This window comes from Astyanax mexicanus, chromosome 14, assembly GCF_023375975.1.
Source record: "Astyanax mexicanus isolate ESR-SI-001 chromosome 14, AstMex3_surface, whole genome shotgun sequence".
Classification (NCBI taxonomy): domain Eukaryota; kingdom Metazoa; phylum Chordata; class Actinopteri; order Characiformes; family Acestrorhamphidae; genus Astyanax; species Astyanax mexicanus.
This window is the reverse complement of record NC_064421.1, coordinates 47,852,078-47,877,344: the sequence shown is the minus strand read 5'-3', so window position 1 is coordinate 47,877,344 and position 25,267 is coordinate 47,852,078. Positions and strand designations below refer to the sequence as shown.

The 25,267-nt window shown below is 37.7% G+C and overlaps 1 protein-coding gene across 5 annotated transcripts in view; it reads right to left on the bottom strand.

Annotated features, from left to right (window-relative positions):
• LOC103042803 (signal-induced proliferation-associated 1-like protein 1) overlaps positions 1-22,148 on the bottom strand; it is a 65,329-nt gene extending 43,181 nt beyond the window's left edge. For 3 of the 5 annotated variants that reach the window (XR_007424044.1, XR_007424045.1, XM_049463624.1), the window contains exon 1: positions 21,881-22,147. The gene's annotated coding sequence lies outside the window, so the exon portion shown is untranslated. Of the gene's footprint in view, positions 1-21,880 lie in introns of all 5 variants that reach the window. The other 2 variants (XM_022672566.2, XM_049463625.1) reach the window with 2 other exon arrangements.
• Positions 22,149-25,267: the final 3,119 nt, after the last annotated feature.

The window sequence follows — 25,267 nt, the reverse complement described above, 5'->3', positions numbered from 1 at the left end:
CAGTTCTTTCACATATTTTATAAATCAATTTAGTGTCTAATGAAATTAACGTTATTAATGATATTGATTTGCTGTATCAAATGAAAGTATACACACTTCATGCCTGGAGGGAGCAGGGTTTGGATTTTACTGTATAAACACACACACACACACACACACACACACCATTAGAAGTCAAGTGCAGACTGTACTTGTCTCTCAATCCATTATTGATCCTCATCCAGCTTGTTTCCCAGTCCTCACTCTCTTACTGTGTGCACTTATCCTCTTCACTATTGACAGCAGTAGTGAATAAACTCAATACAGCTTTCCTACTAATATTCCTGCTGCCACTTATAATCTAATCTGTATATGAATAAAAGCAGCGTCTCCAAATCTCTTGATGTCGTTCCAGTTCCTCGGATTTCAGGAAGGAACAGTTTAGACTGTAATTTCCAGCCTTTAAACCAGAGTGAGGAGCAGCATTGTTCAGGAACAACCAAACACCACGGACTGGAGGCTTTCCAACATCACTGGGAGCTGCAGAGATTGGCTGTACTGCTTCAGACGGGAAGATAAGAGGAAGTAATTCTCTCAGGGTAAAAAACACCAGTCTGACAACAGTCAAAACATTTTTAAAAACTAAAAAACATACAGCACACTCGGAGGAAAGAGCAGCGACTCGGTTCTGATACATCAGCTCACAGACGCGGCCTTGTGCTGATCCACATCACCCTAGGAGTGATGAAAGAGTGGGAAAGAGCGCCATCTACTGTACTGTACCCACCCAGAGAGCGCAAGGACAATTGTGCTCTCTCAGGACTCTGGCAACTGAAGGCAAGCTGCATGACTGGGACTCGAAACCATCGATCTCCCGATCAAAGTGGAAGCGCTTTAGACCGCTGGACCATTCGAAACCATACTGGACCATACACTGTTTCTCTCACTTGAGCTATCTCTCCCTCTCTCTCACTGTCCCTCGTTCATGCTGTCTCCCTCTCTCTCTCTCACTTCCTCACTCTGTCTCTCTATCTCACGGTGTCTCTCCCTCTCTCACTCATGCTGTCTCTTTCTTTCTCTCACTCACACTGTCTTTCCATATCTCTCTTGCTGTCTCTTGCTAACTTGCATTGTCCCTTCGTTTCTCTCACTTGTTCTGTCTCTCCCTTTCTCTCTCACTCACAATGTCTCTCTCTCTCACCATCTATCCATCCATATATCCATCCATCCATAAATCCATCTCTCCTGAGATATTATAATACAGTAAAAAAGCTCTACACTACTCTATTACTCCTCTCCAAATACAGAGAACTGGCAGCATAAAAAAAAGAATCATAATTTTAATTCAATTTTTATTTTTATTTAGACCACTAATATAACATAATTTAATTTGTGTTAATGTAATCCTAATATATATATTTTTTTAAATAACTCTTAAAACTAAAATGCATAAAGCAATATGTGTAAGAAAGATATTTTTAGTTTAATTATCTGTTTAGTTTATTTATCTGTTAAATAATTTTTTTTTTTTTGTATATTTTGGTTACAATTTAGAAAAAGGTATCGAAAAGTAGAAGTATTGTTTGGGTATCGGTACTGAATTTAAAGTATCGTATCGGTACTGATATCAAAAAAGAGAAACTATAAATAGAAACTTTAATATAATCTCTGTTTAAGTGGTTCTGAAATTGGTTTTATGGACCAGCAGAGCACGTCTGGGGTCCCTGAGGACCAATTTAAAGACCCCTAATCTACAGTCTACAGCTAATGTAACTCAGACGAGCTGGCAAAGCAGTTTAGCAGTCAGCAAGGTGCATGAATAATGTAAACTAAGCAACAACAATAGGAACCTGTGCTCCATTATCCGCTCTGTATTGTTTCTGTAGTGGAGTGTGATCCTGTAGGGTGGATGAACAGCAGTGTGATGATGTGTTGGAGTTTAAGCTGGGAAAATACCTCTCTAATCTACTGAGACCTGGCTGAGACTGGAGGTGGCTTCCTGTTTCTAGCAATGCTGTGGAACCGTGCGACTGGCAGCGAGCCACAACACACAGTTTAGAAGAGAATTATGGGAATTATTCGGAAATAAAACTACTCATGAATAGAGGTGGGCGATGTGGGCAGTGTGGGAAATGTAGGACAATGTATTGCTGAAAAAGAAGACATTAAATCAGAGTAAACGAGTATATGTATATGTATACATGGTGTTTGTGTTGCTCAGTTGCCTCAGTAAGCTCTCTTTCATATTGCTTCCATGTCACTGATTGGACAGGGTGAAACTAATGATGTCATAATACAAAAACATTGACTTTCAATTTGCTACCAGCCTAAATATCTCAAAAACAATGCTAAAAAGACACAGCAAAAACCCTAAAACATCAGAAATGAATGAATCAACAGAAGCTGTGATGCGATGAAAATGTGATGATTAGATCAGTCACGATAATGATTACATAATTAACATAATTGACCTAAAATTGTACAATAAATGGACTTTACCTCAGTAATACTTGATAATCTGCTAAATAAATAATGAAACTAAGTAAAAAATGCTAAAAAAAAAAAGTAACTAATCATATACTATAATACTGTCATGCAAAACAATAATAATAATAACATCAAAGTAAATACAAAATGGACTGCTTTTAAAACTGTTAACTTTTTTGTAGTTTAAAAAAATTCTATATGATACAATATCACAATACAGTGATTCTTTGAAAATATATCAAGACAATTTTCTGTGATACTTAAAGGGATAGTTCGGGATTTTTGACATGAATCTGTATGGCATCAACATGACCAGTGTCGTGCATTCTCACTGACTTACCCCCGACCATGTCCGGTGAGCGGAGTTCTTGTCCAGTATTGTCCGAGCCGAAAGTAGTCCGGCATGTTTGCTGGGGTCACGAAACGAAAGCGTTTTTCTTCCCAAAACAGTACGAGTGCAAAAGAGTGATTTATTTGCATAACAAAAAACGGTGTCTGCAAAAGTCACGCCTCATTATCACTGGGGCACTACTTTCATTTTGGATCAGTGCGCGCGATTGCGCAACCTGGCAGCTAGCCTACGGTTTCGATTTCACTGTTTACTGTTCGGGAACATGTCGGACTACGAGAGCGACGAGGAATATATTGATTTCCGCTCAGAGCCAAGGGGGTATCTTTATGAGCCTGAGTATACTGAGGAGGAACTTGCCCAAATCGAATTGGATCGTGCAGAAAGGATTTAGTTATGCCCGAGATACAGAACCTGTCAATTGATGAGGACGTCGGCGGGCCAGCTGCTGCCTGCATCACAAACAACAGCGGGCATGGAGAAACATAGTCATCCTCGCTGAAGTGCGCACCGCAAACACGAAGCTTCTTCATTTTCACCACTTTGGTGTCCACATGGAAGCCCATTGCAAGTATCCAAAGTTGCCTGAGAGCAATGTCAGTCACGGGGATACGATGGAAACTGTGCGGAGAATCAGCCACATCTTTGTTGCTACAGCCTGGATAATCACAAGTCCGCACCATTTTAACACACACACATACAAATGTATAAATCTGTGTTCAAGAAGCTTATAAAAGCCGATAAACTTCTCTCTAAAGCTTGCTCTTTGCGTTGCTGGTTGAAGCTGAGCGCAGCCAATGATCTGAAAGACTAGTGCGCTGCTCGCAGTTAGAATGACATGCGCACTGATCCAAAATGAAAGTAGTGCCCCAGTGATAATGAGGCGTGACTTTTGCAGACACCGTTTTTTGTTATGCAAATAAATCACTCTTTTGCACTCGTACTGTTTTGGGAAGAAAAACGCTTTCGTTCCGTGACCCCAGCAAACATGCCGGACTACTTTCGGCTCGGACAATACTGGACAAGAACTCCGCTCACCGGACATGGTCGGGGGTAAGTCAGTGAGAATGCACGACACTGGTCATGTTGATGCCATACAGATTCATGTCAAAAATCCCGAACTATCCCTTTAACATAATCTGTGTAATTTAAGAGTAAAAAAAAAAAAAAAAAAAAAAAATCTCATTATTCTTAATTTTTCTAAACGTTAAACCCTTTAGCCTTATATGGAGACACTGCCCGTACTATTTAGTGGTCACATGACAACATTATACAAGTGATTAAAAACAAGATGGCGGGAATCCCAGTCAAAAGTTTCTACAGCCAGTCTAAAGAGAAACATGGGACAGATAAAATAATCTCATCGAAATTTATGTTTGAAAAGAGGTCATTTCTTTCTGTAATAAGCAAAAATTTAGTTTTGGCAAGAATACATTTTAAAATGTTAATATGAGTACCCTTGTTTGTTTGTTTTTTTTTTTTTGCAAAAAACACGTACAATACAAAGAGAAAGTAAAGTTTCTATATTTTTTTATAGTTGTTAGGTTCTCCTGAATAGATAAAAAAAAATTAAATAGGCACACCAAGCTAAAGTCCTACTAGAGCAATTCAATGCACATCACAATATAGGGGTTGCAATATATTGTGATACTGTAAGCAAAGTAATATATTGTGATTATTCAAATCAAATCATACATATAAAATCAGAACAACACTCCTAACTAGAGCGTAGGGTTTAAACACTGTTTGCCACCAATATTTAAGCCACCAATATGTGTAAACTTATAAATAAAAATCAATACTTTGTTTTTTGAAAATCCATAAAGTATTGCAATGTAAAAATTTGATTTATTGTGATACGATACTGTTTTTTTCTGACTTTCTTACAGCTAACAGATGTAAATGTTCCTCCCCAACTTCCTTCCTCCCTTTTTCCATGATATCACTCCTGCTGCTATTTCACAAGTACACACAATAGTGCACTACAGGAGCTGTGATGAAGACTCACTGCAGGACAAAGATCCTGAAAACAATAGAGTCAGGGCAGAACAGCTGTCTGTCTGAACACACTGTGAATGTGACACCTCCCGGGGAACACACACACACACACACACACACACACGCCCCCCGGCAGACAGACAGACAGGGCCGGGGGTGAAGCGGGAGGAATGTGGATGGCGGAGGAAGTAAGGAGGATGAGTAAGTGGAGGTGGGGTCTACAGGCCCAAACAAACCCTGCAGTCGTCACAGGTGGAGAGATGTAGATCTTCTCCTGCTTTCTGTCTGCTGGAGCCAAAAGCAAACAGAGTGTTTCTACACAGGAATTTCTCAGATCAAAAACAGGGGAAGTTCTAATGTGACATCCAAATCTACTTTAGATTTTCAACAAATTTAAAGAAGTACTGCAACATTCTCAGCATAATTGTCTATAGTGCCTTTAGTATATCAATAAACATCTATTTATTATTTTCTGGCCTTCTTTCATACATAAGGTGCACCAGATTACAAGGTACATTATGCAACACTAGAAAGGAACAAGGATGTCACCATGTTTCCTTCTAAAAACAAAAAAAACAAAAAAAAATTAAAGTCAAACTAAAAACTGTTAAATTTGGGGGAGTAAAGTGCTTTTGTTTATTTACAGTAAGCTTTTTTTTTCAAATTTCCAGATTTCCACTAAGGCTGGGTGCAGCAGCATTAGCATTAGCAGCTCACCGCTAGCCACTAACAGCGCTGCACTGAGAAACCCTGAGTGTTCTGGTAACCCAGGGCGCTATCAGCTAGCGGTTCGTTGGCTTTTCCTGTAAAATATAAAATATTTTTAGAAATGTATCGCTTTGTTTCAACAGGAACAATAATTAACATTTTTCCCCTCTATTAAGTAAAAGTCACAAATCTTAACAAAAAACAGTGGATTAAAACATCTGCCTCTGATTTACATCTCGATTCAATTAAATACAGTGGTGAGTTTACTCTCCATGTTTTTTAATTGAGGAAAAAAAAAGTTTGGCAATACTTTGCTTTTTAGTATTTGAAATGTACCTTTGGTCTATACACGCCCCCAGCTTACACAGAAATGCACCTGTATGGGAATTGTAATAATGTACTGGGTGATATGACATCAAATCAGTATCACAATTAATATTACCTTGACTATATTTAATAAAATATTATTTTTTCAAATATTAGTGTTTGACATACAAAACATTAAGTAGAACTCAATGAGTCACATGGCAAGATGAGTTACATGGTTTATGGGAGGTAAAAAATAAATAAATAAAGAGTAAAAGAACCTACATGAGTTTAAGTCAGTTAGGACAAGATTAAGTCATTTACAGGTTCTGAATATCGGTTTAAACTATTGTCCAATTTATTTTCCAACCCAAAGCCAAAGCTTATATCCAATATTTAACATAAAATATGCAAACAACATAAATTATAACTACATACAATCATATTCTATACAGGCAAAAAAAAATAATTTAAATTTTGACTTCAGAAGCTAAGGTTAATGGACAAATCAGACCCTGAAATCCAATATAATAATAAAACAATTCCCTGCCAACCTACACACAACAAAGCTTAGGTTAAATATCTATTTTTAATAATATGCGGACAGACTGTCAGGTTGTGTATCTACGTACTACACCGCCGTGCTAAATCTGTAGATGTAGAGCGATACATGATATATTTCATAAAATAAAATAAAATCTTATTCCAACTCATGCGTTCCACTCGAGTTAAAGCATCTGTGCTCAGCCTGGCTGTAAAATGTGACTCGGGCTGAATTTATATCCAGTATCAGCTTCTGTAGTTAGTGACAGATCACTGCCTGAGGCTGAGAGAACAGAGCGGACAGTCGCTTAACTGCCTCCCATGAGAAAAGAGCTGTAGACCAGACCAGAAACTATACTCTCACATCACTATACTCTCTCTCTCTCTCTCTCTCTCTATCTCTGTACCTGTCTGTAAACAAGGTCTTGTTGTTTAAAATGTGAAAACTATTAAGTGTTTATTTCTTTTATTATTGATGATTATGAAGCTTACAGCCAATGAAAACCCAAAAATCAGTGTCTCAGAAAATTAGATTATTATATAAGACCAATTGGTACTTTTGGTATGCAGTGTGGGCAGTGTGCCAAGTCCTGCTGGAAAATGAAATCCTCATCTCTATAAAAGTTGTCAGCAGCAGAGGGAAGCTGTAAGATATGAAGTGCTGTAAGATTCACACTGTTCTCATTATTTCCCATTATATATCTACTAGAGACAGATTATATCTGTCCAGTATCATTTATTTTACTTTAATCCTGGATATATTGAGATTTTTGGAGTGTGTTATTATTATTAGTATCATAACATTCTGGATCATTGACTTCTGTTACAAATCTGATAAAATTCTTATATATTTTTTTAAATATCTTAGTTATTAAAGGGGTGTTCCGTATCATATCACAGCAATAATAAAATTGTAGTACTTTTTTAATTTTGTTGCAGTGGTGCATTCTTAAAAAAAATAAATATATATATATATATTATATCGCCCAGCCATAATGTGCACATCCGCAAAGAAAAGAAAAAGTGTAGGAATTAAAGTATTTAAAGTAAACAGTATAACAAAAGCGCACTCTATAATCACACTGCTCGCTTTGATGTGGCAGCTCAATTCACTATAGGTCCTGATTAATGTAAAACATTGCTTAACTTAAATAAATGTTGACAGAAAAAGCAGTTTTTTCCTTAATAAACACAGTAATGTCCACAGTGTCTCAGAATGGGGTTACTGCAGGTACACACTGCACAGCCGTGTAGACTCTGGAATCTGTCATTTTAAAGTGGCTTCAAAGTGAAAAACAAAGGAAAAAGTGATGGAGTGAGAAGGAAGTAGTGCAGGGAGGCACTGATAAAACACAGTGTCGCAATATATTTCAAATACATCACTATTACAACTGCATTTGGCTCTCTTCCCAAAACCATGTGACACACACACACACACACACACACGCGTCACGTCTTTCACTCATGATTATACATTTTTACAGATGATTAAAGACAAATCTATTACATACTGTATATGAACACAGTGGCTTTTTCTACTTTTTTAAACCAAGATTAAGATCAAGTCAAAATCAGGTGACTTTACAGCAGTTTCTCAAACGTAACTAATAAAGTAACTTTTTAATAAAGTACTTTTTAAAACAAGTAATCCATTAACTAAATTAGTTACTTTTTAAGTCAAGAATACATGAAGTAAATTAGTTTCTTTTTTAATCAAGTAATCCATAAATTAAACTAAGTACTTTTTAAATTAAATAATTCATAAAGTAAATGTGGTACTTTTTTTAAACCAAGTAATCCATAAAGTAAATTAGTTACTTTTTAAATCAAGTAATCCATTAAGTAGTTTAATTACTTTTTTAAAACAAGTAATACATGAAGCAACTTAGTTACTTTTTAAATCAAGCAATCTGTAAAGCTAATTGGTTACTTTTTAAATTAAGCAATCTGTAAAGCTAATTGGTTACTTTTTAAATTAAGTAATCCATGCAGCAATTTAGTTACTTTTTAAAATCAAGTAATCCATAAAGTAACTTAGTTACTTTTTAAATCAAGTAATTCATGCAGTAACTTAGTTACTTTTTAAATCAAGTAATTCATGCAGTAACTTAGTTACTTTTTAAATCAAGTAATTCATGCAGTAACTTAGTTACTTTTTAAAAGGAGTAATCAGTAAACAGATTACTTTTTTTAAGTAACTTTTACATCACTGTTAGTCAGTCACCTGACCTCAATCCAATTGGATACGACATTAACTAGACAATAATGAAATAAATTGTACTCATATTAAAAACAAGTTGTGTAACACAGAGTGATTTACTTAAGAATAATATTTTTTAAATTGAGGACATTTATAGCTGACGACTACATGCTAATGTTCTGCGCTGCAGATAAAAATAAAGTAAACTACAGACCTAAACTAAAGACATCTGCAGATGCTAATGTCTAAATTCATAATAAAGTGAAAGATTACAGTTGTAGTGTTGATTTGAGCGAAACACACACAGATACACCACACTCACAGGCCTGTTTCAGCGATCTGGATTTTTAATGCGACCCAGAGCTGAAACGAATTCCAGACAAACACTAAAACGCAGTCATTACTTCAGCTAGAGGATCTGAAATCTCTGGCGTAAGACCACTTCACAGAGTCCTGTAAATCCAGTTTATAGATCATTTTATACAATCACGCTTGTTTACATCTCTTTATATGTTGTTTATTACTTGTTTATGCTGTTTGAGACGTGTGTAACAGCTCGTTCATGGCTGAGGTTTGGTTCTATGTTTGTATCGAGAGCTTTATTTCTCATGTAAATGGAATAACATAGGACTTTAACTGGGCCAATCACGAGAACCAATTCTTTTAGACAATATATCACACTAGAAATTAAAATGGTCAGTTTGGGGCCATTTTTGTCCACTGTTATAATGATAGTACAGTAGCAAACATATTACATTTAATTTAATATTCTACCTCTTTTTAAAGTTAGAAGTTAGAATAGGTCTATGTGTCACAAAAAAACATGTTAAAGAAGTCCTTTGCACAAAATAACCCTCACATAAAGAGATCTCGCCAGCACCAATCCCTTTTAGAATGAGCTCTTTAAGGGCTCTGTCACTTTTATGCAAATTAGCTGTTGCTGCCCATGCCATAAATATATGGTAGTTCATCCTTAACTGCAATTAAAACACAAAACTCATTATTTGGAAGTTGGGGGACATCTCCTTCATCTGCTAACTTGCTACGAACTGTGGGTACAGATCCCTCCCTCAGACAAAGTCTGTTGGCTACTCAACCAGCAGACTAATCTGGCTTTTCTTCAACTGATCTAGTGTCTAGTGGGTTCTAGGGTGCCAGGGTGGTTCTATGAACATTTTCTTATTGTGACGTCACAATAAGGAGCCATCTAAACGGATCATAGAAGCGTATGATTCTTCACACTGAACTCTTTCAACTGATTCAGAAAAAACAGTATTGTGATATTGAGATCACTACAAAATGATGAGTTTCTTTGATTTTATTAAATTAAAATCCTCTGGAATATAATCAAGAGGAAGATGGATGATCACAAACCATCAAACCACCAAACTGAACTGCTTGTTGAATTTTTACACCAGGAGTAAAGCAGCATAAAGTTATCCAAAAGCAGTGTGTAAGACTGGTGGAGGAGAACATGATGCCAAGATGCATAAAAACTGTGATTAAAAACCAACCAGGGTTATTCCACCAAATATTGATTATTTCTGAACTCTTAAAACTTTATAAATATGAACTTGTTTTCTTCGCATCATTTGAGGTCTGAAAGCTCTGCATCTTTTTTGCACAAAATGACAATATTTTTACTCAAACATATACTTATAGTTGTATATTGCTTGATAAGTCTAAACGTTTTTGTGTTATGAATTCTAGCATAAAATTTTGCACAAGATAAAGCACAACACTAATTAAATTTTGACTGATATAAAAAGACATCATACAATAAAAGAGCTCTCCTCATGTGTAATCTTTTACCCCAGCCTATTCTCTGCTTCAGTTCACATTCTGTGCTTCAATGTCTCTCTTTTTTCATCTTCCTGTTTTCCTGGATAAAATGCAGCAAGTGGCAACACAGCCATGTGCATTAAAGCAGAACCGCATGAACGACCCTGTAATTAAACTGGTGATTGAGGAGATGAATGAGTGTGTGTGGTGTGTGTGTGTGTGTGTACACTGTGTCTTTCCCCCATAAAACGCTACATGTTTTAGATGCTAAATGCTGTAGGCAGTTCATGTACCATCCAAAGGCAACAAGGGGACTCTACCAACTCACTCCTGTTACTTTTTATGTTTTGAGTAACAGGAATGAGTTTTTAGCATAGAATTAGCAAAAACATGAAACACAGCTAAACGCCAACTATGCTAATAGCTAATATTGAGGACACTGAGCACATTCTAATTTTCCCAACATTTGTAGTTTAAAAATAAACCAATAAGATGTAAGAATTAATTTAGGTAACAGGACTGAGTGTTGAGATTGAGCTCCTCAGTCATCGTTACAATAAGATCAAATATACAGAAAAAAACGAATGAGGGAACTTAATTTTGGTCTTTCCATGATCTTCAGAATCAGAACCTGCTGATGTCACTTCCTGTTGTAGATGTGACTTCCTGTTGTAGAATGTTCCAGATGTTTTAGATGATCAGGGTAATGTGTTACGTGTTTTGTGTAACAGGACTGAGTGAAACCCAGGGACAAAACATGGTAAAGTTTATGGTAAAAAGTTTATGGTAAAGTTAATAGTTAGAGAGTGGGGGACAGGTAACAAATGCTATTTTTTCAGTGTTTTAAGTAATTACATCATACTTTTGCAATTAGATCAATGCACAAGTATGTACTAGTACACTATTTTTAATAATAAAATGTATTTTAAAGTTATTTTGTGTGCACATTTCTACATGTATTTTCCTGGGAACAGAAATGGCACAGATTCGGCTAAATATGCTTTTTCTCAATGAGCAAAACAACACTTCCTTGCAGTCATGATGACTATTATTTCTCATAATTTGCCACATGAGTTTGCATCCGAGCAAGAAAGCCGAGGATAAAAGCCAGGGGAACACCAGCACGACTGCGGCATGACTAAAACACTCCTAATAATAAAAGCTCTCACTAAACAGCACAGATTTTCCAGCGGTTATTTGGAAAGCAGGAGTCTGGTGTTTTGCTGTAAGTGAGAGTGGCAGGTGATGGCTGGTGATAAACTGACCCCTGATCCACAAGGTCACACAGATGGAATGTGAGAGTGGAGCGAATCTCAGCGCACCCATAATCCTCCTGCTCTGTTAAACAGTAGTTAAGGTCAAAACCCCAATGAACCAAAGCCAACAGTACAAGAGACAGCGTGTACAGAAGAGCAAGTAAAAAAAAAAAAAAAGATAACGGCAATCTGATTTCAGTAGAGCGAAGTGAAATAAGGGAACACCACCAAAAAAAAAACAACTATGGCCTTGTTTAGGGCTTAGGAGCAATACTGTTATCAAAAAGAGAGCGATTGTTATTGAACTGGCAACCTAGACAGTACGAAACGGGTTTAAAAAAGACAAACAAAAGTCAGGACTTTTCTCCACTCGCACATGTGAAGTCAGACTGCTGCTGATACAGCATTACCTAGTAGCGTCACAGCGCTAACGCTCGGAGGAAAGCAGCGCAGAGACTCGGTTCTGATATATCAGCTCACAGACGCAGCCTTGTGCTGATCCACATCACCCTAGGAGTGATGAGGGGAAAGAGCGTCATCTACTGTGCTCTCTCAGGGCTTTGGAAGCTGATGGCAAGCTGCATGACCGGGATTCAAACAAACAACCTCACAATCGTAGTGGCAGCCCCTTAGTCTGTTGCACCACTTGGAGCTCGTACATAATTTTGTTTTATTTAATAACAGAGCTTTCACATCTACCATGCTTCGACTTTTCAGTTTGGTCTGAACCATGGACCAGACTCCAGACCTCTAGTGGTAGTCCGGTTGATCAAATGAACTACGATTTGGTTTGCTTATAGTGTGAATATAGACCTGTAAAGCTAAGCTAATTTAAGTAAACAAAACTTAGCAATTCTAAAATAAAACAATTGAGTGCTGGATGTTAATCTGCACAGATTTCTCTCCTGAAAACTGTTTATTTGGGTGAGTAAAGCTCTTCTGTTTATTTACAGTAAGCTTAGATTTATAGATTTTCACTAAGGCTGGGTGCAGCAGCATTAGCAGCTAAACGCTAGTGCTAGCCATGGTTAGAGGCTAATGTCGCCCGAGAGCGCTACACTGAGAAACCCTGAGTGTTCCAGCAAGCCAGGGTTATATCAGCTAGCTTTACGTTCCATATAGCTCGTTTTAAAACGATTAAAGGGCAGACTATATAATACTATAGTTATCTTCGTATATATAATACATAATCATACTTTAAAAATCTTAAAAAAAAAACACTGCTCAACTCTTCATTGAAGCCAAAGTGCTTTTTTATTTTATGATAGTGCTGTAATACCATAATTGTCGTAATGTAGTAAGGGTAGTAATCTATTGTGTTACACCATTTGCAATTGTAAATTATAGTAATATACTATATATATATATATATATAGTATATTACTATATACTATTACTCTTTTCTCATTTCTTGTCTTGACCAAACAAAACAGATATAAAAATAAATATAGAGAACAGCTCAGTCTGCCCCTACTTGTGCCCTCGCACAGTCTTGTGCACAGTCCCCCAGGACGCCTGGTGTGAAGACACAAGGTGAACATGTCGGGACACGTCTGCGTCTGTATGTGCGGAGGAGAAAGTGAGATGTAGTACAGATGTTTTTATTTTCTTCTCCTTTTCCTCCTCTAAAGCCCCGTGACACTTGTCTGGTGAGACGGAGGTCTGCCAGGAGCTAACTATTTTCAGATCCAGTAGGATTTGGGAAAACGGGAGAGCGTCTGAGACGAGAGCAGGAACAATGCTTGGTCTGGTCGCGCTGTGGTCTCTGTTTCTCCTCCGAAGAGTCCGCGAGGTTGAGATGATCATCTGGACGGCTGTTTCTCGGGTCAATGAAGATCTGAAAACAACATCACAGTCTTCTTCTACGCCACAGAAACTCCTGCCACCCCTGATTTCCACTCGCCTTCGTGGGATTGGAGAAGCGCTTTGTTACCAACAGGGCAATTGGGACTAAAATTAGCCGAGTCAGACACAGCTGTGTGTGTGTGTGTGTGTGTGTGTGTGTGTGTGTGTGTGTGTGTGTGTGTGTGTGTTTGTGTGTGCGCTCTTGTAATTTAACACTTCAGCACCTACTTAACTTCTTTCTGAAGTCTGGTGGCAATTCATTATGCGGAGCAGCAGCAGGTCACGCCATGCTCTGGAGCTGCACTTGCTGCTTTTTTCCTCTCTTTTCTTCTTTCTTTTTCACTCAGATTTAGAAGGAAATAACCAAATAAACACTTTCCATCATCATAATCATCATTATGGCCTGAGAAATCAATCAAAAAAAAAAAAAACCTGCCTTTTCCAATCAATTTACCTTTACCCGACTTTTGTGGGGAGACATAAAGACAGTAATGATCAGGCTGGACTGGCAATAGGGCTGCACGATACATCGTTTAAGCGTCATCATAACTGCGATGTGCGCATGCGCAGTACTCACATGGAAGGAAATGTGATGTCACTGAAGGCAATTAAATTAAAAAACACATAGTCATGTTGCAAAGTTTTGATTCTAGTCACAAGAAGTAGATACACAGCGCTGTCTCTGTGTCTGTGTGAGTGACAGGCTGCTGCTGCCTGAGAAGCACGAGAGGGAGGGGGAGGAGTAAACCCGAGGTAACTGCATGCATGGCCTCCATCCACATGGTTGGGCACGTGCTTGTAAAAACGTGAGCACGTGTGAAAGCTGTGCACCTCAGTCCAGCACAGTTTAGCAATGCAGATATTTCCAGTTACAGCTGAATTCACGCTTTTAATCCCAGAAAAACAGAAAACGCTCTTATTTACCTTTTAAAAAGCCATTTAAATGCCTGATTGAAAGGTATGATTACTGTTGTTTTGCTGTTTTCCTCTGGTTTTGAGTGTTCGGCGGTGACTCAGCTCTTGATTGGTCCGGATGCGAGACAGATAGCGTGCGGGTAGGGGTGGGGCTGGTGATGTCATGGGCCCTGCATTGTTTAATGTCACGATACATATTGTCGAAAAAAGAACATTTGCAATGTAAATTTTTTTAAATATCATGCAGCTCTAACTGGCCACAACTTGGGGGATTGAAATCAATTCAAGCTTATTTTTTATATTTATTCTCCTCTGGCCATTGTCATGAATGAACACAACAGGTTTTGTGAACAAGAACAAAACAAAAAGAATGAAACGAAGGAGGGCAGTTTTCATTGTCCGTGTTCTTTTTCCTTCCACCCAGAAAAAAAAAGATGACATCACCTCCACTAAGATCACAAGGCACCGTTCCCTCGCTCCATTGGCTGGCGCACAGTAGCTCTAGGTACACAAAAGCTTTACCATTCCCAACAGTCCAACAGGAAGCACAGTCACGGGCATTATTAAAGAACAGAGGCAAATTAATCAAACAATGGGCAGAGAGAGCACAGTCAGGCCACGTTTACAGAAGGGCACATTGACTTGCAAATCCATTCTGCCACAGCAGCGCTGGATCAGGCAGACCTGCCTTTCCCAAAAAGGATAAATATGCTGAGTCTGGGGTTTCAGTGCACAAGGCCACACAATATATTACACACAATATCACTGTTATTCCAGTCATTTACCCTTTATAATACTGTACGACCGCTATTTAAAAGAATGAGGAAGAAGAAAAAGATAAAACACACATTCATTTAGTGCACTGCATTTTACACATTAGTTCAAACCAGGAATGTGCTCAGATACTTATGTAGAAAAATGGTTTTCTGTCATTTCTATCATTATTCTTCACCTGCTGGCCTGGTCTTTGTTTGTCTCCAGCTCTGCAGAGTTGTGTTTCCATAAGCTGCATCCTTTAACACCATTTCACATACAGTAGAATCAATTTAAGATGTAAACAGGCCACAAAATCAAGCTCTCAAATGTCCAAACGTCCCCTTCAGGCTCATTTGTTTGGTCCACAATCATGCAGACTGAGATCTGATGCTCAATGAAGGTCAGCTTTTGATTGGTCAGCCTTATTTTAACTCACTTTCAACACACTTTTTTTTATTTTATTTTATTAATATGCAGCTGCGCATAGTGTGAAAGCAATCATTAATATACCTGTGTTCATTTTTACTTTTAACATGTTATTGTTCCGTCCATAACGCAGTGAGAAAAAGGCATTTAGGGCCGAATCAAGGTTCTTGGTACAGTATATAAACATCCAGTTTGTTCTGATTTCAAACTGCAGTTTAATAATCACTTTACAGGTTGCCTTTACAGGTGTTGTGCCAGAGTCTGTCTCCCTGACAAAATCGGACACCCTTTAAGTGCACATGCGTCACACAGTATAATATCTGTTAACAGACTTCCCTTCAGAATTTAAGTCATTAAAACATTTGCGGTCTAATGTTTTAGGGCATAATCATTTGCATTCTGTTGTACATCTTAGCTTCTGAACAGCAGAGATGCTGCCAGTTCATTTGTGTTCACTTATACAAAGCCTGTATTAAGTCCAGAATTGTCTGTTTTTATAAACTAACCACACATTATACAGTATTCTTAATAATCAGCGCTGTCGTCATGTTATTAAGGTACATTAATGTGAATTTCATTGATTTATTATAAGTTATATATAAACCTTCTCTTGGCTCCACCGCTAACGTGTCCTAGCCTATGCATGTGCCAAATTTTCTAAACTTTAGTATTGCGGTAGATGCTTTGTTGCGTAATTTCGCAACATTATTATTATGCAAAAACAGGATTAGTAATTAACAAGCTTTAACAAACTCTAGGCAAAAGTGTTTGTCCTCTGGGTTTGTTTCTCTTGATGCTGCAATCAGAAAAGCATGAAACCAAGAGATGATGCATTATCAGTGTTGTAGAAGCAGATCTCTGTCCATCCAGCCTTTTCACAGAAACACACTGGCCTTTAAATAGAGCCCTACACCTAAATTAAGGATTTAAAAAGTGGCACAGAGTGAGAGTCGGGAGAGACTTGAGAACAATGGATTTTTCCATCCATCCACACAGCGCAGATGTTGGGCCTCCTCCTGAAACTCTGAACGATTCCCAGCGACCGGGAGCGACTGTCTTCATCAGTATGCAAGGCAGGTGCCTCGACTGAGCATGAGTGTAAAGCACTAAAATGCAAGTCATGCTCTCTCCTCGTCGCACATGAAGAAGAACACCCAGCTGCAACCCGTTCGTCACTTAGCGCTGACTGCAGATCTCGCAGGTAAACACTTCATCAGTGATGCTGCGCTACGAGACGTGAAAGGTGTTTAGCAGCTGGCTTTGTTGCGTGTTCTTCAGGAGAGGCTTTCCTGGGAAAACGAGTCTCGAGCCTCGAGCGCAGCGTGCCGATTTGTTCCGAACGTGAAACGTGCTTTTGATCTGTCTTACAACAAAGATATCTCCAGCTGGAATAAAGTGAAGGGGTATCGGGTAGATCCAGGCTAACTCAAACAGCGGGGGGGTGTTTGAGGAGCAGCGGCAGGCCGAGACAGCTGCTGATTCTGCATTTGTTAAAATAATACAAGACACTTATTCAGAAATTGATCATGGCTCGATCTGAAGCACAGGGATCACGCTGTGAGAATGGGCTGGAAAATCAAGCTAAAGGTGCCGAAATTCCAAACCACTTCACTGAGGAGTCAGGGACTGTAGAAATACATGCTGATCTGTCTATTTTCTCAGGTTAAAGGTCTCATTCCATCGTTTTAATGAATGAATGAAGCCATATGAGCCATTTTTGGTACTCAGGTGTTTCTATTTAGCCCTGCTTTAGTTCACTGGATTAGTGCTCTCTGAAGAAAGACAGGACTTCAGCTCTTGCTCATGAATATTCATACATGCATAAATATATCGCCTCCTATTGGCTAACAGCACTGCAGCAGAGAACACCTTCCTGCCTTCGATCCCACAGTCAATTTTACAGCTCTTAAATGTAAAGGACTAAATGTTTTCAGAGATACAGCCTTAGTTATGAAGATACAGAACTGACTGGCGCTTTACTCACCCAAATAAACAGTTTTCAATAGAGAAATCTGTGTAGATTAACATCCAGCACTCGTTTTACTTTAAAAGAATATTTAAAAGTCTAAAATGTCTAAATGTTTTTTTTTAAGAATTACAGTTTTGTTTACTTAGCTTAGCTTAACAGGTCTCGCCACACAGTGGCATGACGACACCCTTGTTCCTTACTAGTGTGCTTTATAACCCAGCGCTCCTTATGTATGAAAATAGACCAGAAAATAGACGTTCATCCGCTGCGCTGTATAGTGTAAAAAACTGGTATTCGAAAAACCATCTAATAGACTAGTCAACTACCAAAATAATCATTATTTGCAGTTCCACCACCAACCGAGGAACAGTACAGCCAATAGTTTTGGGCCTGGAGACTCACTGCTCCTCACATTTTAGTGGACTCTAGGCTTTAACACACTCACTACCACTCTGAAAGTGATGGTTAATAATGAAGATCATACCTGACTGGTAAAATTCATACATAAGAAGCACCGGATTATAAGCAGCACTGACGAGGTTTTGGATAAATTAAAGGATTTTAAGTCCTTACCTTATAGTAAGAAAAAAAATATGGTAGTGTACTTATTATACTCCAAAAGAGCCCAACAGTGACTCTTATTATTATCAACATTAGGGCTGCAAACTGTAGACAACTCCTTAACAAATTATGAATCGATCATTAACTAAAGCAACATAAACAACAAGCAATATAACAGTAAATGCAAATATAAAATTGATATTAGCTCAATGGTACGCTGAGATGATGTAGCTCACTGCAGCCAAAGCTTTCCATGCATTAACCTTTGCCCTAACTCTCCCTAAAGCATGCTAAAATACATTTAATAACAATGAGCGTGTGCTGGTGATGCACTGATATAACACTGATATAAACTGGTTAATTTCACAATGTCACGGATTTCATTCTTAACAAATCAATTGACAAAACTGAATAATATCATTAGCCACATTTCACAATTCCAATTCTGGTGCATCCTCTATTATTTTATGCTCCATTAGTGTTTAGACATGCTATCTAGTTTGATTGGACACAAAAACATGCATTAGTATTACTGGTGTTGAGATAAACAGTGTTATGTTTTTTTTTAGTATTTCCCTAATATAGTACTTAAATACTAAACAACTACATGTGTTATTACAACAAGAGTATAATAAATAGGCTACTACTTAACTTGTTGTAGAGCTGCACTACTTATACTACTACTACTACTTACTGCCTTTCATCTGTTCTCACTTAAAACAAACCCAGACAAACAAAACTAGATGCATACTATAATGATATCACAATACTCGATAATTCACGCCATCTATGTTACTGAAGGGGACAAAATACCAGGAATTATGGGTATATTGGGCCTAAAGTAACTTTGCTGAGAGTCCTATAGAGTGTAGAGTGTAGAGCCTTTGTTTCAATTAAAAGATATCTATATTTGACACCACATATATCGATAATGTATAGTAAACAAAAACGTAGCAATATATTGCGATATCCACATTTTGTCGCTCTCCTAATGCATATTATGGAAAAATGTGTCATCAGTTCCACCTGTGCTCCTAACTCCTCCAAACATGATGATCTGAGAAGAACCTGAGCTTTTCAAATACAGTTATATAAATATAAATATACAATATAAATATGCAATGTAACATCATTTAGAACAGTATATGACCAAAAAATATATCGTGATCAAAATTATACCCTAAAATATCGGCCATATCACCCACCCCTAATTATCACATCATGGTACTACTTTTTTACTGTTTTAAGCAAAAGAAAAATTTACACTGTTCAAATTTCCCTTTGTATATCTAGTATTTAGGATTATAGATTTTATCTGTCCAGTAACAATTATTATCAGTATCGTACACTTTAATCCTGGATATATGGAGATAATTTGAGAGAGAATTATTAGTATTATGACATTCTGGATCATTGATTTTTGTAACAAATCTGATAAAATTATTGTATTTTTTAATATCTTAGTTAGGGATGTGCCAGATCATACTGTATACAATAACAAAATTTAATTTTCATTTTGTTGCAGTAGTGTATTCTTGAAATATTAGTTTTAAATTCAGTGTTTTGTCATATCACCAAGAGTATCGTTATTGTGAAAATACTATACAATATTGTGATATTTTGGTTGTGTGCCAGCTGGGTATTGTAGACCTGATTGAGGCAACAAATTAAACATAAATCTCTGTTTTAGTAGTTAAATAAATGAAAAGAAAATAACCCCAAATATGAGCAATTATAAAAAAAATGGTACAGTGTAAAAAGTGCAGTGTAATAGTCCAAAAAGTGGTTTGTTGGCTGAGGGCAAAACCATACCATCCATAGAAGGTTCATCAATCATACTTGGTTTAACACTAAACTTCCTCTCTTTGTCTACCCAAAACTAACATGAAGCATCTCTTATCTATATAAAAAAGCTCAAATCTGACACAATCCATCAAATTAGCCCTAAACACATAAAGTGAAGCTATGAAAATGACAGAAAATTCAGAAAATCAATCAAAGCATTTGAGAACCACTTCTTCAGCATGACTGCCAATGATGACTCAACTTTGATGTTATGTTTGAATCAACGTTTGATTTGGTGTTGATTTTGAAAAGTGAATCAACATTGATATGGCATATCGTATGTTTAAACCAAATATATCATAGCTCACATTCAGGATGCTGAAAATTGTATAAAACATTTAATTCTCTTTCTCTGAATGTTTATTAACTAGGAACTGCACAACTTTATACATAAATAAATAAAGAGAAAACAGACCTATATATGAGCATATATGAGAAATAATGATCAATGAAAATGTAAGTGTAAAAGTGCAAAAACATGCCATACATAGTTAGTTAGCTAGGTTAGCTTACATGATATAAACTACAAGCTTAGGAAAAAGAGTAAAAACAAAGAAACGCATAGTATTTTAGTTAGTAAACAGTAACCAGACTGCAGATAGAGATAGAGATAGCTTTAGCTCCAGCTAACCTGAATGAACCCATACCCCACAACACCACCAACACCACCACCAACAACCCTATCAACACCAACAAAGCTCACAGCCAGAGCCCAAGAGAGAGAGAGACAGAGAGAGAGGGGCTTTCAATCTCATTCCCACCCCCTCTTTATCCCTCTTTCTCTCTCTCTCTCTCTCTCTGAATGTTCTGTCTATCTCAGCTCCTCCACAGCGTGTTTTGGGGGAAGCTGGGCCCATGTTGGTTCAGCACTGAAAGCTAACTAACACCTGAAATCACCTTTTACAGAGAAACAACTTTAAAACCCAACACTTTAACCAGTTAATCTACAGGATTTAGCTTTAATAACCTGGAAGAAACTCGTAAAACAGCCTGAGGAGATCTGGTTCTGCGACTGTCGTCAAACTAAGTTTTTGTTTTCGAGCTGCTGGATTGTTTTTTTTGGAGAGAGGGGAAACAGCCTAGCCCTCATTCCGCATTAAAACTCCACTGTTACGCACAATTACTCTCACACACACATATACACAGAGAGAGAGATGGATAGATAGATAGAGATAAAGAGAGAGAGATATGGGTATTTTGAGAATTTGTGGGTTTTTAGAAATTATATATATATTATACATATATATATATACCATTAGGTTATCTGGTAGTTATTGAAGATTTTCTTTTTATTATTATTTTTTTTGTCACTACACTTTGTAACTTAAACATAAAGTATATTAGTTAGGTAACCTAAAAATAGATAAAATAGGTAAAATAAGCTAAAGCTATTCGGCCTATACCTTTTCGGTTTGTATTGATTTTTTAAATGCAAGATATAGGATGTAGATATAGTGTTTTTTTCCTTTGTCCTTTTTTATTATGTATTTTTTTAACTTTTCCTATGTGTGTAACTATATGTTTTGCAAAACCAAAATGAACTAAACTGAACAAAAAAAAACCTAAATACTAGTTTTAGTATTTTTGATTTTCCTATTTTTATAGCTAGATTTTTATAGCTACACACATATATACATATTTTTGTATGTTTTATTCATCTATATTAAATGTTTGTTTTTTTGTATTTTTTCTATTTATTTTTTTTCTCATCTAAGCTAAATGTTTTCACCCCCCTTTTTTAAAATGTGTAGCTGAATGCTGGGCTGCATCAATTGTAACGCTAGTTAAATGAGGATCACCCTCAATGTAATTATCCCGAGTGAGAATAAAGAGGCTGATTGATTATTTGGCTGACTGATTATTTGACTGATTGATTATTTGATTGATTAATTAATCAGAATCAGTATGTATAGATAAGTAGTGTTATATAGTAGCTCTCGCTCAGCTCCACTCACCTTTCTCTCCCCCTCTCCGCTTCTCAGCCGCTGCCTCGCATGATCAAAATACTAAGCAGCGTTTCCCCGCGTTTAGCTCCACAGCAGCCGCAGCCCGACCCCGCCACAGCCCGCGAGCTCTGCCCGCCGCCCCCGCGCGCCTCTCCCGCGCCACCGGCCGCCGCTAATCCCCGCTGTCTCGCGCCGCTGCGGCTGAAAGTTTGCTACAAAGTTGCGGCTCCGTCCAGCTGCACGGCGCGCGGTCGCTGGAGCGGTGAGATCACCGCGATCCTCTGACTCCGCCCCCCCGCCTGCTGGAGTCTCGCGAGAAGAGGAGGAGAGGAGGACCGCGCCGAGAACTCGGGAACACGAGAACTCGGGGGAAGCGCGAGATGCTAGATGTGGTCCGTGTGGAAGCAGAGGAGATTTCCATCCTCAGGTGTTGTGTCGAATTGTGCTTACCTCTCCATATGTGCGTCGCGCTGGCACTGCGCATGCGCTGATTCACATTTCTAAAATTATTAATTAATATTATTAAACAATAGGCTAGTTGGAGATACAGCTAGGGAGGTGGAGGTGTGGAGTTTGTGGGGTGTAGATGAAGTAGTGGGGGTGGAGGTAGAGTTGGGTAGGTGGAGGTGGAGTTAGGAGAGTTGGAGTTTGGGGATGAAGGTGGAGCTGTGGGGTGTAGGTAGAGTTTGTGGGGTGTAGATTAAGTAGTTGGGGTGGAGGTAGAGTTGTGGGGGTGTAGGTGGAGTTTGAGGAGAGGAGATGGAGTTGGGGGTAGAGTTTGTGGGTGTAGGTGAAGTTGTGGGGGTGAAGGATTTTGGGTGTGGAAGTGGAGTTGTGTGGAAGTGTGGAAGTGGAGGTGCAATTGTGGGGTAGAGGTGGAGTTTGAGGGGTGGATGTGGAAATGGGGGGGTGCAGTATGGGATGGAGGTGGAGTTTAGGGGTGAAGTTGGAGAAGTAGAGGTGGATTTTGGTGGTGGAAGTGGAGTTGTGAAGGTGGGGTGGAAGTGGAGTTGTGAAGGTGGGGTGGAGGTGGAGTTTGAGAGGTGGAGTATAGGTTTGCAGTTGGGGGTGTAGTTTTGGGAATGGGGTGGAGTTGGAGGGGAGGAGTTTGAGGTGAAGGTGAAGTTTGTGGGGTGGTAAGCTTTTGGTCTTTAAAAAGGTATGTAGAGCATTATTAAGTATAGATAGCATCAGATAAACCTTATTTACTGCTTTATTAAAAAAATCTTTTTTAAAAATGGTCCAGAAATGAATAACTTGGTTCACTTCTGGATGTCTTTGAAAGGATTTTTAAAACTTTAATAAAAATAACCTTTAATAATCCCAGCAACTTTAAAGCCAGATGATCAATTCTGAAAGTTTTAGCGTATTAATGCATGTTTTTGCTTTCTGGCATGTAGACTTGACTGAAGCTCAAAAATATTTACAGCACTTTTTAGATTTCTGTATTTATTTAATGACTGTGAAACTGATTTATAATAAAGGTGCTGCTCACTCTGCCTCTGGCTGTATTTTATAGCCTAAAGCAAACAAATGTTCACATACCAGCCCTGGTCCTGAAGATCTACCTTCTCCAGCCTTAATCGAACTCTGAATGTTTTCAGAAGACTTTACTGCCAGATATGACCTTGAAGAAGCTTTTTCACTGGCATTTAACACAGAGCTATTTTTAATGGAAAATAGTCCAAGACTAGGCTTAATCCCTGTCTGGATGGGAAACTGGAAGGTAGAGCTGACTCCAGAAGGAGGAGGAGGAGGGTCAGTCACCACTGCTTTTAGTTGAATCTGTGCCTGAAAATATAAATTGCTGACTTGATTCCTAAATGAGCTGAGGGGACATATTGCTCAAATGAAGGAACAGCTTTTCTCTGGTATTTTGCCTAATATGAAAAAATCAACAGTGAAACTGCTAATGCTAAATATAACTAATAATAACAGTGGTAAACAAAAGTTTGGAGACTCTTTAAGTCTTGCTGTAAATGTGACACATTAAAACGTTTTAGATATATGTGGGGATATATATTTACTATTGAACACCAGGTGGAGTTTTATGAAAAACGAAATCTAAATTTTTGTCTGAAATGCAGGATGGTTGTGCAGCTAAAATGGCTTCAACAGTTTGCTATGGTGGCTTATATGGTGTTGCTAAGTGGTTTCTATTTGGTTGCTAAGGTGTTGCTATGGTGTCCATGGTGGTTGCTAAGATGTTGCTACGTAGTTTATAGGTGGATGTTAAGTCATTGTGGCTGAGTGGTTGCTAAGGTGTTGATATGGTATCTGTGGTGGTTGCTATATTGTTTCTAAGGCGTTGCTATAATATTGCTTAGTGGTTGCTAGGTAACATATTTGAGGGGTTATAATATGTTTGCACATTGCGCAGCTATGGATGTGCTGGGGTGCCCAAACTTTTGACCAGTTGCTGCTTTATCCAATAGCAAAAATTTAAATCTTAGTAAGTTAAATCATCTTTAATCTTGTGTAAAAATCTGATATTTCTCATTTTTGTACAGAATTTTATAAGAATATTTGACTAATTTCCAACATATTTATCTTTCAAAGCAACTTAATCTACTAAGTGTCCATTAGCAATCCAATTGGCAGATACTTTTGCTTCTCTTAAGCATTACTTCTTGAGAAAAAACATGAATAAATTAAGCCAAACTATGTGTCAATACATTACAACACTTTTAGTAGATTAAAATAACCTAAAACAAGTACAAGGTACTTATACATGTTATTAATCATTTTAATAATATATTTTAATATTATATATTAATATTTTATATATTTTATTTTAATATTTTAATATAATTATTTTATATTACTATTTTTGGATGTAAAGGAGAAATATTACATATAACAAAATTATAGACTACATTGTAGAGGATTTTACTTGCCAAGACATACCATGTTTTATGTGATGTTTCTCATCATCAGTCTCCAAGTGTCAGGAGCCTGGTGATAGTGATACGGGGAGTCCTGGTGAGCGAGTGGGTGGGTGCGTTAAGAATGATCATGTTTTGGGCTCGAGGGAAGAAGTGATTCAATTAAATGCTTCGAAAATTTTGGAAGAAATAAAAACATTCTATAAAAAGTGGAAGATGTAAAGAGGAAGACCCTAAAAAAACACCAGCAAATACCTGGAAAAACGACCTCAAGAGGTCAAGCATGAACATAATGCCATAGATCTACAAGTTCCTGACTTACAGTGGCTTGCAAAAGTATACATACCCAGTGAATTGTTCACATTTTCTCAGCTTACAACCACAAACCTAAATGCATGTCAATGAGATTTTAAGTGATTATTCAAAATGATGCATGATTTTAAAAACCATCAAACCATTACATTGTAGCTCTGGCTGTATGTTTAGGGTCATCGTCTTGTCGGAAGGTGAA